General features: G+C 37.4%; 1 pseudogene; it reads right to left on the bottom strand.

Moving 5' to 3' along the window:
- Positions 1-4,863: 4,863 nt before the first annotated feature.
- LOC145218412 (uncharacterized) lies at positions 4,864-6,130 on the bottom strand (annotated as a pseudogene).
- Positions 6,131-7,491: the final 1,361 nt, after the last annotated feature.

The raw sequence follows: 7,491 nt of genomic DNA, 5'->3' as shown, positions 1-7,491 counted from the left end.
CACACGACTTACAGGGTGACTTGAGGGGGGCCAAAAGGCCAAAATATAACTTTTAGGGCACGGTCCACAAAAGGTTGAGAACCACTGCTCTAGACCATTGGTTTTCATTCTCAACCGGTGGTATGAATAACATTAGCGGTAGGCTAGGAGCTTAAATTGCGTTTAGCTTTATGCAATACTTAATTCAAACCACATCATAAAATGCAACGTTACTGGGCCTACTAATTAGCCCTGACTTTGGGTAAAACTCATGTCGTAAACAGTCCTTTGAAATTGCTAACCTTGTTGAATTCAGAAATATGACAGGCAAGTCAAAAAGAACGTTACTAGCTCTTAGTCTACTAAATCAAACAGGGTTTAGATCAGACGTTCTTAACCGGTGGGAAATTTAATGTTTTTAGAGGGAAATTATGTAAGTCAGGTAACCAAACTCGGGGCCCGAGGGTCGAACCCGGCTTTGAATTAATCGTTGAAAGTTACTTTCCTAACATTTTTCCGCAACAACATATTAGATTAATGTTTAACCTAGTTTTACAAGACGCATAAAAATCCAAGGCCGTTTCTTCACTCACAAACGTCCGTTATATTTTTTTTCTTCACTCACAAACGTCCGTTAGAGGGCGGTATTACCCAAGTTTGAAATATTACAAAATCTTACGACAAGCCTGCATATAGATACGTTTCGATGGGTGGCGCAAAGAGCAAAAATATCTCTATATAAAGGTATACCTCTAAAAACGCTGACGGTTAGGGCGATTTGGGTTAGGTAAAGTAATATATTAAATTAAACTTTAAAACTTAGGCTAGTTCCCAACTTCTTAATTCACAAACAACAAGACTGATAAATCGCGATTTAAAAAAAAAGAAAAGCGCTTCGACATTTTAAATTAGCATGACTTGTTAAAAAAACTTGTTTAAAATCATTCTTCATAGTCGACAAACAAAAATGCTTTGTAACATTTAAAACTCATTGTGATGCAACAGGCATAAATTGTCAGCGGCAAACGTTACATCACAATGCAATGACTCTTTCTTCTGTTCACGATGTCTTAACCCAGTGGTTCTGAAGGAAGGTCCATAGCCTCCCAGGTGGGCCGCGAGCTGTGTTTCGTGGGGCCACGGGTGTATATTTACAGAAACACCTACCAAAAGTCATTTCGTTTTTACTTTATTCCCTAATTTAATCGACTATTTCATAAAATATTTGTCTATGTGGAGTTTTTTAACGATAACGGATTCTTGTTTTCTCTAATAGACCTGTTTAAGCCACAATTAGTACCGATTTCCAACACGAGTTTGCTATTTGCATTTTTTAAGGGGGCCACGGGTCCTAGAGGGTTACTTGAAGGGGGGCACGAGGCCCATAAGTTACTTTTAGGGGGCCACGGTCCACGAAAGGTTGAGTGCCACTGCCATAACCCAAGCAAAGGCATTGAATTTTTGGTCCTAGACCGAATCTGGTTGCTATTTTATGCACCATGCTTAATTTGGTTGCGTGTTAATGAAAAAGGGGCAAAAATACCTTAAACTCAAAGAGGTCCACCATAGGCGCCGAGTAGGCGGTTGCGGGGTGGCGCCGCCACCTTGGGTTTGTCAAGCACGGTGGCGGTCACCGTGGATATTTTGTTTGTTACGCAGGATCCTACGAAACATCGTGGAATTTAAAGAAAAATAGGGGGAAAATGCGTTTAAACTGACGTGCTGGCGAAATAGCAACAAAACGTTCCTAAAAACTGCAACCTGCTTGGGTTAGTACCGTGTTTATGACGTCTAACAAACAATTTTTTGTCAGTGTATGTTTGGCCATTATTGCATACAATACGAATGTGTTGTAATAAATGGTTATGTCACGTGACGAAACATTTTTAAACGTTGTTAAACCATAACTAAACGTTACAGCAACGTGTTCCCAAAACTTTTTTTTTTTTCAAACATTTTTTTTTCCGAAATTTTGACAAACGTATTCTATCGTCATACTTTACATCCGCCACCTTAGAGGGTGAGGTTGGCGCGTCAGGACGTCGAGGCTGTAACCGAACGGAACACTTCCTCTAAACTCACACCTACACGAAAGTACGTATAGGCGATAAAAACAGGTATGACAAAAAAACACAGCCCCGGTTTTCGTATTCAGTCGAGGGCATCGTAGGGGGACATGGGTCAAAGGATCAAATCAATGTCGTTTTGTTTGACAGCTGTCTGTGAAAATATTGCTAGCAAGTCAACTGCTCGAGTAATTACTAGACAACAAATCACACAATGCAAGTGCTTTTGTTAGTTAACACACAAATGCACGCACACACATACCAAAATGGGTGTTTGTGGATGGTTAGTAGCTCTACCGTAAGCATATTTCCAAAATGTTTCCGAATTCGAACCACAGGGCTTTTTCAGCCAATCACAGCAGCGGAAATCTGCGGGTTGCCGTTACGTCACGTCTAGGTCGCTAAGCGGTTACTTTGACTTCAGTATTGTCGACGTTGCAAGTTTTATGTCAGTTTTGATTCCAAAAAACGTTTTTACAAGTCAGAACATGGTGAAGACTGATGCATTTTGGATGTTTGAACTGAAGGTAATGTTTATTAGGTTATGTATAGCAGTAAGTTATACACACATAATTTTTATTAAGTGTAAAATCACTTTTGTGCAATATATGCATCATTAATGTTATTGTTAGATTAAGTCTGAAATAGCTTTTGTGCAAAATATTTTCTATTATTAATGGTATGTGTTTGTTTAGGATAGCAACGTATCCCCTTCAATCAATCAATGTCAAAATTTACCTTTGTACCGTATATTTTTTACTTTTTATGATGAGCACTGCATGCAGGCAAGTTTGCATGGCATAAAATACGTGTATTATGCCTCATTGTCTCTAGTGCAAGCACATATGATCAACACAATTAAACACATTATGCATGCGATACCTTGGCAGTTGGGATCAACAAACTGTTCTAAACCTACAGAGATGAATGGTATAATTGTACACAGCGCTGTTCTAACATAAGTGTAGGCTACACTTGGCATGCCATTTGCATAGTTGTTCCAAACAACTCCCAGTATTTTCAGTTTTGAATGTTGTTCTGTGCGAACAATGTAAATGTTATTTGTTATTTTTATTGTGCATGCTGGAATTTTGCCGTAAGTTTACAATAAAACAGAAATGATCTTGAATAGAAAATTGAAGTAGTGTGCTTGAGAGCAAATGCAGGATTAAAAAAAACTACTACAGTATAAAGTAAATTATGAGAAGATTTACTTGTGCTAGCAAATTTATTGTTTTTCTTGGTACATTGAAATGATAATAGTCCCAAAAAATGTTGTGAGCAGCTTTTTCTCAGTTATTTTATTTTTCTTGTTTACACCAGTTTTGTTTTTTTATTCATTTATAATCACATGTATGAAACAAAACACCTTTTTACTTACAATACTCTAAATTAGGGTTAGCAAGCTTGGCTATTGACAGCACTCTATATTACCAGTCATATTTGTCAGCAAGTTAAATTAGTTTGTCTTGACCTTGCTACACAGGCTATTTATTTTCCTTCATGGTTTACATTATTTGCAACTCTTTATATGGAACAAAACAGTTGTACCTAAATTAAAACATTATATCACTCATTTCGACAGTCCTCCAAAAGTTTGTTTATTATGCATGCAGTAACCACAGTTAAAAATAATCGGTCAACACAGTTCTATAAAGTAGATCCAATGGTCTATTGGTATAACATTCTCCATAAAAGTCAATATGTTTACTAGTACAATCACTTTAGTTATAGCTTTATAAATACAGGCCTGAGCTCTGGTGGCTTAAGGCACACTAAGCTATAGGTCAGGGGCGTGCAACTGTTTATCGCACTGGGCCACAACTTACAGTTAAAATAAAGCTGGGGGCCAAACAATAAAGCAACACATACATTTTTAAACAGCTTATATAATAGCAAAGCGCACACAATCAAGTTACTCTTTGAGTACTTTTCAATAAATGGAATATCTAACCCAGTGGTTCCCAACATTTTGTACGCTGTGGCCCCCTTAACAAATGTAAATGGCAAACTCGTGTAGGAATTCGATACTAATTTCGGCTTTAAACAGGTTGAATAGAGTAAACAAGAATCCATAATCATGAAAAACCTCAATATAGACAAATAGTATGTAAAATAGTCGATTAAATTAGAAATAAAGTTAAAGTTATCAAAAAACAAAACGGCTTTTAGTAGGTGTTTCTGGTGAATCCACACCCGTGGCCCCCCTGGGGGGCCAATGGGCCCTAGTTGGGAACCACTGTGCTAACCTTTTCGTAGAATAAATGTCAATATGTTTACGGCACCTACGTATAAATCATGTTACTGAATTATTGCTACAAAGGCAGTTCTGTCATAATGCACACTATGATGCAACAACGGGAATATGTCGTCACAGTAGATAAAACCTTATCAAGGCGTGACGTTGTAAAAAGTCGAAAATACCAGTGTTGATGTACATATAGCAACATTCCATGCCCTAACAGTAAAAAGTATTCGTAATTGATGGAGTACTTTGAAGTCTGCGCGGGCCACGAAAGTAGGTGCCGCGGGCCGGACACTGGCCCGCGGGCCGTATGTTGCACGCCTCTGCTATAGGTAATCACTTTGGAGCATGGAAAAGTAAATTCTAATTGTTAAACAACAAATATGATTAAGCATCCATGCAGGTTCTGGAATAGCAAATAGCCCAACTTACAATCCAATCAATTAATCAAAAACCAATTGCCCAAATCTACAAACCAAATTAGGTAATATTTTTTTTTTGTACCAACCATACCAAGAAAATATATCATTTTAATGTCAGTACCAAAAAAACTATGTAGGCCTATTTTGCTCCCAGCATTGCGGCTGCCAATTGAGTTTTTTCCAAATGAATGAAGTGCTGATCTCATTTGTGCAACAAAATGAGCAGAATAGATAGAGTTCTTAAACCTTTCTAATGCTTCATTAGTTTTCTTTTAATGAAAGTCACTAGAGTGCTTGGTCTTTATAAGCTCAGAACACTATTAAATTTAAGAAAAGTTCTCTGTAGTGTAGTCCGGACATTGAGGCACTGGTTTATGTGAGGGTCCAGCAATGCTATCAGACAATGAAGTGGGTGGATTGATTTCCATGGCATTTGAACAGCCACCATGATCTTGTGTAGATGTGTGGTGGCCAAATCACTAAAGAATTCCACAGATGGTGCCTGCTCCTGACCCAATGCAACGCCTGCATACATTTGCTTCTGAGGTGCTGATCCCTGATACATCCCCAATTGGACTACCACATAACAGGACTGTAGATGAGGCATTAGTCTGATCCAGATTGGTTGTAGAAGCCACAAACACTATCTCAGAAGATTGCAACATCATTTTGTGGATTCTTTCCATGATCGGACTTACAATGGCACGAACATAAAATCCTTTAAATTGCTCAAGGCAGATCTTAGCCTCAGATTCATCGGCATACTTCTGTACAGCACAAAACAAATTTATACCACTTTATGCCCCAAAGTTACATTTACGCCACTGATCCCAGAGATAGAAGAGCAGGATTTGGATTATGGCAGTTAGTGACTGCTGCACTTATTCCATCTGTAACAAGCAACTTGGTCTCATGGGTTTGTAGTTTGTAATGCTTGAGACACTGACAATCATTGCTAAAAATACATGAAGAAAATATTTTTTGTAGATGCACTGATCTTTAGCTAACCAAGGTTTCCGACAGCTTTAAGCAAGTGATTTTGGTTAACTGCAACACTTACTATACATGGATGAGTAGAAACCAACTTTTCTGATGTTTAGTTGACTTGGTGTAAAGTTTGATCTTAACATCCATAGACACAGGACACAAAGTGTTGAATTTGATGCACCAGTTTTATGTTGGCAAAACTGATTAAGATGGCATTTAAAGGTTTCCCCAAAATATTTTAGGATTGAAAAATGTTTTGTATACATTCCAGCTAGTACTAGAAACTACACAAAAAGACTCAAGCCACTCGTCCCATTCTTTTGCTGATTGTAAGGTCAGTCTAAAAAACATTTCTTCATTTCCTTTTGTTACTAATTTTCCTCCAAGTTCCACCATTGCTGCAGGGAATCCACTTAACAATATCAGATGATTATTTACAAATAAGCTTATGATTAATTATTAAAAATGCCCCTTAAAATGCTTTTAATTTAGTAATACAATTATAAAACCTCGCACAACCTTAACTTTCAAATATAGCAACTCAAGGCAGATTGACTGGTTACTACGCAACCTGTCGTCTAATTGGTTCAATGAGTCGACTACGTTGATTGGTTAAAAAGTCACATGACCCAGGAAAACCCGCCTTTGTGATTGGCTTAAAAAGCCCTGTGGTTCGAATTCGGAAACATTTTGGAAATATGCCTACTGTAAACAATGCTGTAATCTTTACGAGTCGTGTTGATAGTTCCGCATACACAGTGTTTCTCAAAAATTTTCGTTTATTTCAAAACGGTCCCTTTGTCATTATTTCGAGGGCTCGCGGTGGTTATCTTAAGCCTGAATGTGTGTTTAGAAAACGAAAGTTGATTGCAGGAATAGTTAGTTACACAAAATCCAAAAACAGCTTGTGACGTCACAAAGAATAAAAAAAAAAACATTACGATTGTGCGCGAACAATTGCATTTTTTGTTAGTTGTCTCACAATAAAGGCTATTGTTTTGCAATGGAGACAGTCGATTCTCTAATTTTATTCTCTAGACCCAAATTTGGGTCGCGAGACCTTCCAGTCTGGGTCGCAAAATATTTCAAATTTTCCATGAATATAAGCATCGCATCTATAGTATTATAGAACTTTCAGTATTTTCAACCTAATTATTATTGCATTGTTACATATGACTATGTAACTGTTACATGCAGTCTATGTAACAATGCAATAAGTTAAGCGTACCTGCGCAAGCAGTCATGCTTTTCTGTTATCATTTTGCTGAATAAATACGTTCGTTTACATACTGTTTGCGTTTTTGAACCGGTTCAATTTTTTATTCGTTTAAATTTAATTTTACCCATCATCTAGCTGGCCATATCAAACTCCAAGAGTATTTTGACTGTGCACTGTTAATTTTGACACACCCTATAAGTGTTATCTCGCGTATTCTTTAGTGCGCTGTTTTGAAACAAAATCACAAAATAAAATTAAGACTGCATTTTTACTGGTTCGGTTCCAACGCCAAACGAAATATGGGGTTCAACTCCAGTTCGGGTTTTTAGAAAATTGTAATTAGCGGTTCGAGTTTAATGAAAAAAAAACTTAAATCGGTTCGACTCCTTTGTGAGTTTTTTAACATTATTTTACGCCTGAATGCGTTAAGCTCACAATAAGTCCGCCTTCGAGCTGCCTGTTTTATTGCAAGTCTGTTAAATCATTTGTAACATGATTTCTTTCACTTAAGCAATTGGTGACTTCAATTTAGTCAAATCCTTTGGGGGAACCACTTGGTTACAGCAACGCAAG

This window comes from Phallusia mammillata, chromosome 3 (genome assembly GCF_965637545.1).
Source record: "Phallusia mammillata chromosome 3, kaPhaMamm4.hap1.1, whole genome shotgun sequence".
In the NCBI taxonomy this organism is placed as follows: domain Eukaryota; kingdom Metazoa; phylum Chordata; class Ascidiacea; order Phlebobranchia; family Ascidiidae; genus Phallusia; species Phallusia mammillata.
This window is presented reverse-complemented; position numbering and strand designations above follow the sequence as displayed.